The 12512-nt window shown below is 44.6% G+C and overlaps 1 pseudogene; it reads right to left on the bottom strand.

Moving 5' to 3' along the window:
* Positions 1-2514: 2514 nt before the first annotated feature.
* On the bottom strand, positions 2515-3959 carry LOC149353051 (uncharacterized; annotated as a pseudogene).
* Positions 3960-12512: the final 8553 nt, after the last annotated feature.

A 12512-nucleotide genomic window follows, 5' to 3' on the forward strand; every position in this document is an offset into this window, starting at 1 on the left:
AGAAGTTGAAGACGCTCATAACTGGCTCCTGGGCCAGTGGAAACATCAATCGCGCTTCCAGGTGCGTGGCGTTTGTGTCCACCTGCGAAAAAACGTGCTTTCGCACAATATTTTGGGCTTAGCAATGCTAATCCACCAGTAATTTTTTGTCGCGTCAAACACAGGGCTTTGTCGCTGGGATTGTTCAGGCACTCGAAGCCTGATTAAAGATGCTCGATGCATGCATTGAATGTGTCCATATAAACACTTGAAGAGGAAGAGAAGATCCCGCGACTGCCGTCTACTCACGAAGTCGGCTAGTCCCGGAGCGCACACGGAAACCCTGTAATTGTCTCGGGGAGCAGATAAGCAGACCGCACGACCCATGACATTTTTAACAAACCATTTCTGCACATCTTCGAGTTTTTGCGAAGAGGTGCGGCAGATCGAATTTCATATAACGTAAGCACACTAAGTCTCGGCAGGACAATTAAGGCTCCAGTACAGGGAAACTTGGCATGCAGTACTGCGTAGGAACCTGTAGACACGGGTCACCATGCCAAGCACGCGCGGACTTCTGCTCTTGAACTCCAAACTGTGATTCGAAAAATCCAACTTAGCATCCAAGTGGACACCTAAGGCGCGAACAACAGACACTCTCGTAATGGCCTGATCGTTGAGAGCCTAAGAAAACTTAATGGGGTAGGTCTTGCGCGTAAACGTTATCACGACAGTCTTTTTTTGCTTTCAAGTCCAGCTTATTTACCAAACACCACGTATGCATAGAGTTTACATCTTCTTGGATTAAGCTGCAGTTCCGAGGGGAGCGGATTATGTGGAATAGTTTCAGGTAATCAGCATATTGGGACATTTTGTGCGCTCGAAGCCAGTGAGGGTTCACATTAGCCTAGTAATGGGCATTGTGCAGGTTCACAGACAAATTGCGACAGACCTGTGCTTCTTCCGCCCCGATCACCTTTCTCAAAAAACCAGGATCTCTGTTTAACTGAATCAGGACCCAGTTACAGAAATCCTGCCTTCGTTCAAAGTCTGTCGCAGTCAGCTGCTGGTGCAGATTCGCATGAAAAGGATACATGCAGTGCCGCCTACCAGGGTGACTTTTTATTTCCTTCTAACGCGCACTAGCAATTTTTTCATTAATTTTTTTCTCGATTAGACCGTTTGGAGGACGATCTTCAATTCTGCTAGTAGAACATGCCCCCTAAAATAAAACTGGAAAAGTTATTAACGTATTTAGTTAATTAGCAAACTAATTAAAGAATTCTTCCTCTTACCTGGTGCTCGCCGTAGTCCTCAATGTAGCCCCAGGGCTGAATAAATCTGAAGCAAGATACCTTTTTTTTAAAAAAATTTGGGCCTTTAAAAAAAAAAAACGTCCATTATATGATCCGTTGCTAATGTAGAGGAAGAGGTCTAGAGGATGGTGGAAGCTTCGTCCAGTTTGCCAGAGTCCAGCAGGGCGTCGACGTGACTTGATAATTCAGCTTTCCCAGCTGACCCCTCTAGCGTTTCGCCGGCACAATTTCCTGTACTTGGAGCTTTTTGCCAAATTGTGAAAGCTAAGGCACCTCACTGATGTTAGAAATTCGGCCAACGCTAGGTGATCGTTGCAGCCTGAAAATTGGCGTATTATGCCAAAAAGCTTTTAGATCGGATCTTGGCTAAGCCTTGCAGTTAGAATGCATACTTGTAGGCCATCTTAACTTTGAGGTAGGCCATAAGCTGCAGCGTGGCTTTCAAACTTACTCTAAGACACTCCGCCGTGCCTGGTAACAGGAAACCCGCCTTTGAGGACCTTGTAATCGTTTCTCACTCATAGATATATGCAAGGGGTTCTTTCAACACATCTCTTCTTCAGTTCAGCCTGTGTGAACCTGAATCAACCCTTGATGTCATTACATCGATCAGCTTTTGCATGAAGTTGTTAAGTTTGGCTTTACCTTCTGCGTGTGCACAGGACTTTGCAATTTTATTCCTGTAAAAAAGCAAACCAGGAAAGACTTGGAATGCCAAATTTACTTTCACTTCTTCAAAATTGTTTGGGTTGAAGTGTACTTCAGTTATTTTCGGCATTGAGTAGGACTTGACAATTGTCGTGATCGTGGGCCATCTTGATGCACCATACGTCCACATGCACAGCTGGCGTTTTTGCGGCCTGCATTAACGAAACCATTGCGCACACATTTCACCAAGTGCGGGAAATCATAGAAGAAGAAACGACGTCTGTCACCTCTACCAGGATGAGCTGCCGATGGCTTGATAGCTTTTGAAGTTTCTGAGATGCGAAAATTGCGCCACATCACACGATTCCACGACGCCCCATCACAGGTGACGTAGTAAGCTTTCAGACCGACATTTTCTGCAAGCAGCACCGCCTCCAAGACAGTCTTTGAGATCAAGGGTGCTTTAATATTGCCTTTAGAAGTAAATGCCCGAAGAAGCTGGTTCCGTGACCCTGCGAGCGGCTGGAACATTGCAACCAGATCGTGGTCACACGTAACTGTCTTGTCAGCCTCAGAATGTAAAGGGATCAAGATCAACGAAGCCGTCCATTTTGCCAGAGCCCTTTGAAACAGATAAGTTTTCCGCGAGCTCCATTTCATAGACAATGAGGGCACTATGCCACTCTAATTCAGTATTTTTTTGCGTTTTTCTTGCTATGCCCGAAAGCACTGCTGCATTAAACCCAGATCTGCTCTCATATTGCTTCGTGTATTTTCTGATACAGGTGCGACCAGATAGCACAAGTGTTTTTTGTTTACGCACATGGCCACAGAGACGTTGGCTTTTCATATGCATTATAATGCATTCTAACAACCACTCTGGGTTGCAGCGCCTCCCTTTCACGTATTTGTGGCTTACGGCCTCAAAACACAGCGTGAATGCCACTCCTTGTTTACGTGGAAGCTTTTCGGTCTTCTTTCTCACAGAACCTTCTTCAATTTTTTCATTGTCGTGCTTCATTTGAGCAATGGTTTGATCCGAGCTTTTTACCTTGGCTCTGAGAACGGCGCACTGGTTGGGCTCTTGTCCTTAGCTTGTTACCATGATCATAACTGACCTTTCGTTTCCTTGACACCTTTGGTTGTTCAGGAGCCTTCGCAAATACTTCCAGGCGACGCACCGCATCTCAGTGTCGCTCACGGCAACTTTGCACCTTATATGGTACAAGCGTTCGTTACATTTGGTCATGTTAGAACAGCTGGCATGCGAGAACTCCGTCAGTAGCCCCAGTCCTAAGCAAACCTGCACGCTGTGCACCGCCTGCAGCAAGAACGTTGGGTCACGTTTGTCATCTGTCGCCGCGAGTTCCACACCCCGGAGGAACACCTGATGCTTGACAGCGCTGTCATCAACACGATACAAAAGAAGCTTTTGAACATGAAGGAGGCTCATGTTGGACCCTGGTAAGCACACACTATACACCAGTAGCGACTGTTCACAAAAAAACATGCTTTCAACATTTATCCGATGGGAGCGGGACGTTTCTGGCATCCGAAACACTTGGGAGTTCAGAGTCGGTAGACGCAGATCCTTCTGCTGAAATGTCGTTCGGCGGCTCAACTGTTCGCTGCCTCTTCAAAGGAGGTACGACTTGAGGGTCCAGTCGCTCTTTCGGTTTTCTCTTCTTTGGCACGGACTTGGAGAGATACTTGGGCACGTTCGACAGGATTGTGGAAATGGCATCCGGCTGGATGGACCGGCTTTCTTCTTTCCAACCGCACTGTCTCACCTTGTATGTTGTTTTCGAAGTGACGTCACAAAAACTGGGGATAGAAATGAAGCTCGCACACAGCAGCATTCCGTTCGAGCGGCTTGTCGGCTATCGGTACATTCCTCTGCCACTTCTCAAAGAGCTCCTCGTCCTTGGGCACAACAAACAGCGCTAGCTTTTCTTTGCACGATTTTTATCCGGTAGTGCGACCTTGTACAAAACAGTGGCTTTGACGTCGGCTCATCTCACACACATTTTTAGCGGGTCAGGAAAAGAAGCCCATGCGTTCGGCTTGATGTGTAAACGACGGCGAGCGCGAGCTCGCGGATGCATTGTCAGGCTGCGGCGAGGGTTCCCTTAGGAGCTGCTTGGCGGTAATCACACTTCAGTATTCTAGCTACTGTAACGAGGTGATCTCAGAGGCAACGACGTGACGAAGTCAGACCCTCCCCCCTCCACCCACAGTTTCTATGTCCTAGCGTGGACCACGTCGAACAAGTCGCAAGGGATTCAAACCTGGTAAATGCTGGACGCTGCTGCTATGGGGATTGAGCATGGGCGCACATTGTGGGAGGATGTGTAGTGGCATGCGATTACGGACGCTATAAAAACAAGTGACGGTATGTGCCGAGAGCGGAGATGAGACCAGGAGAGGGCTCTCACGCTCGAGTCAGGCTCTCTTAGTTCTGAGAGTAAACGTTCTAAAAATCTGTAAATAATCTCTGTCCTTATGATTTTCCTCGAGTGGTCTGTCCTCTTTTTGGCACCCCTATCCGAAGCTATTGGAACATTGGCCACGGCCCCGCCAGAGGACCTCTGGTACTCTTCGTTACAAAGCGCACAAAGGGTTTTCTTTACACCATCTCAAATCCGCCCCGGAGTGCCACTGTGCGGAGTGCCAACGTGACGCTTTGATAACGCAGTCTCGGATTATTACCAGAGGCGAATAAGCTACCTCGCACTGCGAAATTCTCATGGGAATGTTTCCAGCGATGCGAGACCATTTAGTGCCTCAAAAAAATTGTTCTTGACACTCGATTTAGCGATGGCCATGGTTATCGTGTGTCGTCGTTTGATCGGGGCCCGATAATTTCGGCTTAGGTGCTGCTAGAAGGCCTGGTTACTGGCGTCTTCCAGCGCACTTGAACAGCGCAACACTTCCATCGCTCGGTACGCAGCTACATAGCGACCAGGCTCCCACTTTGATTGTTGCAGTCTTTATTGACGTGTTCGTTATACCCGTACATGTGCCTAGAGCAAGCCCAGAAATTCATGGACAAGGGCATTTTTTAACGGAAAAGAGTTTGTGAGCGCAGTTTTTCATATATTGTGAGATTTAACTATAACACAATATATTCGCAGGTCTCTCCTCGGCAGACTTGCATTTTTTTTGCTGTTAACGTTTTTGCTATCGTCAAAAATGTTCCCCATTGATTTTCTAAGGCAGCCTTAACTACTCGGCGCGAGTAATGGGAAAAAAAATACGTTAAATGAAATATTTAGCTACATATCGAAAGAATGGATGACTATTTTGAATATTTTCGCAGTAGTACCTTACAATATTCCAATATTCAAAATTTTTGTTCAAGAATGCTGGACTTCCACGGGAGTTAAAAGTCTAAGCCCCCAGAGAAAGGCGAAAACAGTCAAAAATGAAATTTTCCCCGCTGGACTTGAATCCTTATCGTCACACAGCGCGGTTTGCAATAAAGACCTCTAAATGGATGTGGGACAGCTACGGAGCGTCACGACCAAGGCTGGAGGACAGAACCTCTTGTCTCTCAGTAAAATTCAAGCTACGCTTAGATGAAAAAAAAAAAGAAAACACTTGGCGGAGTTCGATTTATTTTTTCTCGATACTTCCCCGGGCAAGCCAGTCGCAGAAGTGCAGCAAGATCACCAAGCATTTGCGTTAAAAACAGAATATTCAGGCTTTCATCCAAGCGTTTTCGCCGGTCTTGAGCAAAATAACATTAATTTATTCGCCACCTGTGATGACCGTATTAAGTAAATGTGAATGCCTGAGATTGTTACAGGTGTTTGCATCGGTTACACTTATACACATCCTGAAACACATATATTTTTTATTATTTTTATTCAATAAACCCCTAAAGGCCCTCAATCGAGGGTATTACATAAGGGGGAGCAATGACACACAACACAAAATAATATTGAGCAAGCGCCAATGTGCTATACATAAGAACAGAAAGCACATGTAGAAAACAAAAGAAATAAACAAAAACCTGTAGTATACATTGTAATTTACACACAAAAAAGAACAGATAGTGTTTTAGAGGCATAACAACCGCAGGAACAAAACAAAATAACAAAAAAGCTGAATGCAGCATGTGGTACAATCAATTAGTGAAGCTAAACAGACATTTGGGTAAGAAGGTCCTGAAACTTATTAAGATCCCGTTCAGAAGCGATGTGTGATGGAAGATTATTCCAGTCGACTATAGTACGTGGTATGAAAGAGTTAGCAAACGAAGAAGTGTGGCATGATATGCGTTTAACTTTCAGCGGGTGGTCGCGACGTGGAAAAAAAGATTCAGGGGATTGAAAAAAATCGTCATGGAGCAGAACATGATGGTAAAGTTTATGGAAAAGGGTCAAGCATGATAGTTTGCGGCGATGTGATAACGTATCAAGTTCGGCGCGAGCCTTTAGTGCGGTGACGCTAGTATGACGAGAATAATCAGAAAAGATGAATCTAACGGCACGGTTTTGCAAAGATTCCAAGTCATCAATAAGGTATGCTTGATCCGGGTCCCAGATGGCCGACGCATATTCGATTTTAGGCTGTATTAAGGTAACATATGCTAGTTTTTTCAGGTGGAAAGGCGCTTGTTTAAGGTTACGTTTTAGAAGACCCAGAGAGCGGTTAGCAGCTGCAAGAATGTGGCTAAGATGGTAATTCCATGTTAAATTAGACTGAAGGTGTAGTCCCAAATACTTGTAGGAAGTAGAAAGTTCAACCGGGTTATTAAGGAGAGTGTAAGATGTTGGGATGCGACAAGACTTGCGAGTGAAAGAGACAAGTTTAGTTTTAGAGGAATTAAGGGTCATTAACCAAGAAGAACACCACTTACTAATGGAATCTAAATCAGTTTGCAAAGATTGGCACATCCTACACACATCCTAACATACACATCCTAAGGACGAGCTTTAAGAAACAAACGCCTGACAACCGGGAAATAACAATTTTAATTGCGGAAAACTGATTGTCTGAATTTCATTTTTGTTGCATGATCAATGGGGCGCAGTGTTCCGCGGCAGGAATGAAACACGTAGCGCTTTCTCATATCTTTAAGTTGATTCTCACTCACTCAAAGTTGATATTTCATGTACCACGAGATTCCTCCAAAATTACTTGTATTTTCGCAGAGGGAACTAATACAAAACGCCCACACTCTTGCCTCGGCGAGCGTAAAGTTTTCAAGTTCCCTATTTTTCCCTAACTCTAGTCCGGGAAACGACAAGCAAATCAGTTTTAACAAAGTAAGGTAATCGGATCTGAAAAAAAAACATAGAAAGAAAGATACTGTGAGCCTGCGGGAAAAGCTCTGTGCGTAGGTTAAGTTCTACGTAAGCCCAACAGAAAGATTTCGCTGCATTGCCTTGATTCTATACCGAAAACGAGGATCACTTTGTGTTTCTATAACGCAGAATTTATGCATATGGTTTGCCGCAAACTCCCCACGACCCATCGATTGTGGGTGCCATTACCCGGTATTTAATCCGCTATTTTCTCTGACGTATTCGTCACGGTGGCGCTTACAACTGTTGGTTTTTGCGTCAAAAAAGCAAACGCCCTCAGTTTTTTTCCACAGTACGCGTACTCTGACTAAACGCATGCAGCATAGGCCAGATCTTTTCCGTTCCAGACAGACAAGACATGGAAGCCCCGAAACCAGGCGCAACGAGCAAAAGCAAAATAAAACGCATCCGAGAACTTGAAACGCTAATTATTTTTCCCTCTATAACTTTGTATGCGCTTCTGTAAATGGCTATATATGATATATAAGATGGTTGAAAACTACTGCTTCGATCAGGCACTGCGTGCCGTGGCTGAAGAAGAGCAATGAATGCGGAAGACAAACGAAAAGAGAAAAAATAGGAGGGCGCAAACTGCTCGCCGCGAGGCTTCGAGCTAGCGAGTCAATCAAGGGGCCGCCGGACAAGAGGGTGGGAAAAGAACACTGACCCTAATCTCTTTTACAACTCTCTCTCTCAGCTTCCCGGCGGTCGCTGGCGACGTCTTCCTCCGGAGTAATCGGATAATCTTGCAAGCTTTCAGCGGCCGACTTGGTTCCGCGACGTGACCAGAAACAAGTCGACGCTGGTAGTGCCAAAGAAAAAAGAAAGCCCGAGGACCTTCGTCTTACAAGTCGGATGCCTCCTATTTTGCGTATTACTGGTGTTTATATCGCTCGTCAGTGAACTCGGCTTCACTTTATCTTCTTTATTTTGGCAAGCGCGGAGCCAGAGCATGATCGCTTTGTTCACTTCTTTTTTTTCATGAGGAGAGCCATCAGGGACAACTGAAACTATTTCGCAATTTCGTTTTCTTTTCCTTGTAAAACTGAATGTAAATCCCTTTTGGGGAGTTCTTTTCAGGGATTTCTATGACCCTGGCATAATGAAAAGGACGCGCGCAGCCTGAGCGAGCAAGCGAGAACAGAGCCGGAATTTAAGTCGTAGTTGGGCTTATGACATTCGACAAAGTGCGGCAGATATTGTTGACGTCTTAAAATGTTGAGTTTGCCATGGACGCCAGCTGGCGCGCTGGTACGTCCCTGAAACGATGCACTAAGTGCATGCAGAGTTGAGTTTTACCATTCATTATCCCAAACAGTTTTCACTGCATGATGTGTGCAGTCATTCGCTTGTGTGCAATAGTGAACGACACACAATGTGTTCGCGAGGAAATTCTTTTGCGCAGGAATTTATGCGTGATCACGTAGTGCTTTGTACCCTCGAGACAAAATATACAGTTTATTCATCTGATTTTTTTTTGTTCACCCCACGACGTTTCTTTGCCTTTATCACAGAGGGTTTCTAAGCTCGTTTATGCCCTGGTATTTTTGCTTTACGACCACATACATGGACCCTGCTTGACAGCTGACGAGAAAGACGACGCCAAAGAACGCTGCCGCGTTTTTGTAGCAATAGTTTCATAGAATCTTTTTTTTTTCTGTAGCATCACGGTGTCCACCCCTATGTAACGAGAGACACTCGTACAAGTTAACACTAGTCATTGAGTTCACTTAGCCTGTCTGTTTTTGCCGAAAAATGCATGGAATGTTGACAAAAAAATGATGGTTGATTTGCGTAGTTAGGCCAAATGCGAATTAAGCGCGTTACCAGTTCGGTTTTCCTTTCGGTTCTGGTGTTCAGATGCAGTTTTCCCGGATGGCAGTTGTTCGGATAGCGATAAGATTGCAGAAGATAGCAGAAGATTGGTTGTTTTTCTTCTGCTTTTCAAATCAATTATATTTAAACGATAACACATTCAGTAATATTCACCATTGAGCAACACCGCGAATTAAATGAATTTTTAAAAATAATCCCATGTGTTCCCTTGGTTTCTGTGGCTCTTGGCTTCTGTCATGTGTATAACGAGTGTGTGTGTGTATATATATATATATATATATATATATATATATATATATATATATATATATATATATATATATATCCTTTCTGTACTTAACCATATACAATAAATACCATGAAAGAAAAAAATAGCCTAGTGGTCTCGCTGCGCGGCCCTACGCTACGCTTGTGTGTGCTTCGCCCCCCTGATCCCGGACTGCGGCCGTCGCCGTTCACGTTGCCCTAGTACCTCGTAATAAACCCCCATTACAATATATATATATATATATATATATATATATATATATATATATATATATATATATATATATATATATATATATATATATATATAATGAGAAGTGAACAGCCACACAAACCAAAGAACACAGGAGATTTTTATTTATATTTGTTTTGTGGTGTTGATCAATGGAGAATATTACTGAGTATGTTATCGCTTAAAGCTAATTGATTAGAAAAGCAGAAGAAAAAACAACCACATGCCGCCGGTGGGAACCGAACCCACGACCTCCGAATTACGCGTCCGGTGCTCTGCCTCTGAACTATGGCCACGGCTGTCAGTTGTTCTGCTTTCGGGGGTATTTATGTTTACAAGTGACCTAGCTATATATATATATATATATATATCGGACGGACAGACAGACAGCGGCTAAACGCGGGGAACGGTCACTTGCTTTTTGGTCACTGACACAGGTCAAATTGCTTTTTTTTCAGATGAAAACTGAATCAAGTTATTTCAGAAATCCAAGCAACATGGCATGAATGCAGCATGCCGGAAGTTACTCGATTACTGATTCCTCAGTGAGCGTCACAGATATCACTCTTGATGGATATGACTAATCATAGTGTCACGTAGTGGTGACTGCAGTCCAGCGAACAGGAAAACAGCCGGAATGTCCTCGAAACGGAACTCTTTATTTGGGCTGACTTGCGCCCGCAAACGACTGAATCACTTGGCGGCGGAGTAGCAACAAGCGTGCTCGGCGGTCGTCGAACAGAATGCCCGCCGCTTTCGGCCATGCTCTTTTTAAAGCTGATAGCGTGATAAAGCTTGGAAAGTTACTAGAACATTCTGGCACAAAGTAGAATCGGCTCCGCCCGGATGCGATCAATCGAGATAAATCTAGGCGCGTCTTGCGTCACAAACGAAGCTATAAAGCGGCGTGCCGGCAGCCTTGAAGCATGAACAAATAAACACAACAAGCAAACGCTACAAAGATTCGCGGCATTACTTCCCTCTCAAAGAAGCATCGACTCTATGCTTTAGAACATAATGCGGCTAGAAACAATCAAAAATGGATTGTGCGAAAATAAACACCGAATGTGGAAACACGGCGTCCTTTAACGTGCATGACAAGGCTTTTGGCGTACAACATGGACTGCTTCTGGTCGTACGCGGCGTCGCTGGGAGGCAGTCATTTGGTCAGGGAGTCTTCATAGTCCAATTCACCTAGCCGATGAAGAACCTTGTACGGGCCAAAATAGCGGCGCAAAAGCTTTTCACTCAATCCTCGGCGGCGAATGGGCGTCCAAACCCAGACTCGGTCTCCTGGCTTGTATTCCGCGTTGCGTCTTCGTAGGTCGTAGCGTGTGGCGTCGGTCCGCTGCTGGTCTTTGATCCTTAATCGGGCAAGTCTTCGGGCTTCTTCTGCGTGTTGAAGGTAGGCGGCGACGTCGACGTTATCTTCCTCGGCAACGTTGGGCAGCATGAAGTTTAGCGTGGTCGTGGCCTCTCTGCCATGGACTAGCCTAAAAGGCGTCATGGGTGGTCTCCTGCACTGCGGTGTGGTAGGCAAAGACTGCGTAAGGAAGGATGGCGTCCCAGGTCTTGTGTTCGGCATCGACATACATGGCGAGCATATCGGCGATGGTTTTGTTGAGGCGCTCGGTCAGTCCGTTCGGTTAGTCCGCTCGGTCAGTCTGCACGTAAACTAAGCAATGTTCATCTTCAATCCTCATTGAGAACCACTAGTACAAAGTTACATCCTTCATTTTTGAACGCAACTCCCAGAAGATTGTGGCATCATCTTATTCTGAAAAAGGAAGCAATAGATAAAATAAATGTTAATGAAACCATGTTAGTTGGCGGCCGGGAAATTGCGGATTCCATTAATCGTTACTTTCACGGTGTATTCACTGCGAAATCGGTCCTCATTAAACCGAAACTATGTCATGATTCTAGAAATGCTCCTTTAATCTCAGCTGAAGGCGTTATCATTGCTCCGTCAATTTGATATCAAGAAAGGCTGCGGAGCTGACGGCATTCCACAAGCTTTCATTAAGACGCTATGCTTTACAGGTAGCTGATTATTTATCCTGTATGTTTGCAGTTTCTTTACGCTCAGGTGATCTATCGTTTGACTGGAAAGTAGCAGAAAAAGTACCTATCCACAAATCAGACGATCGATCATTTTTATCAAATTACTGGCCTCTATCAGTTATTAGCAGCTGTTGCAGACTTTTAGAACATATACTGGCGGGTAGCATCAGGGGTTTTCTCAGTAATAAAGGCACACTGTCCCCGTTCCAGCATGGATTCCGAATAGGAATTCCAGCAGTTACGTGACTACCGTTGATGAGTGATCATGTGTTTTTGACGATTCGGGACAAGTAGACATATTGTTCTTAGACTTTCCCAAAGCCTTCGATATGGTCCCACACAAGAAACGAATTGGCGAACTGGAGCTCATCGGTCTTCTCCAGTATATATTCTAATAGATTTATGCATATTTAGAAAACAGGAGCAGTTTCTTGCGATGAATGATGCTGTTCTCGAATCCCCGGGTGACAGTTTCGGTGTGCCGCAGGGAAGTTTACTCGTTCCCTTACTGTTTCTTATTTATATTAATGATTTGCCTGATGTCCCTAATTCTGTGTGCATAAAATTATTTGCAGACGACTGCATTTTGTTTAAGCAGACAAGGGAAACTTCTGATCGTGGTGCTCTCTACGATTCTTTGACGGCTATTGACCGATGGTGTGCGAAGTGTAATGTGAGACTAAACATCAAGAAAACTGTACTCCCACATGTAACGAGAAAAAAAAAAAATTAGCTCATTCCATTACTTTTTAAAAGGCTTCGATTTTAAACAAGTGTCCAGCCATAGGTAATTAGGATCAACACTTACTAATCAACTCACCTGGTCCACGTACATTGCGCAGATTTTCTCTTCAGCTT

Source organism: Amblyomma mixtum, chromosome 3 (genome assembly GCF_055824585.1).
Source record: "Amblyomma mixtum isolate Tamu chromosome 3, ASM5582458v1, whole genome shotgun sequence".
NCBI classification, from domain to species: domain Eukaryota; kingdom Metazoa; phylum Arthropoda; class Arachnida; order Ixodida; family Ixodidae; genus Amblyomma; species Amblyomma mixtum.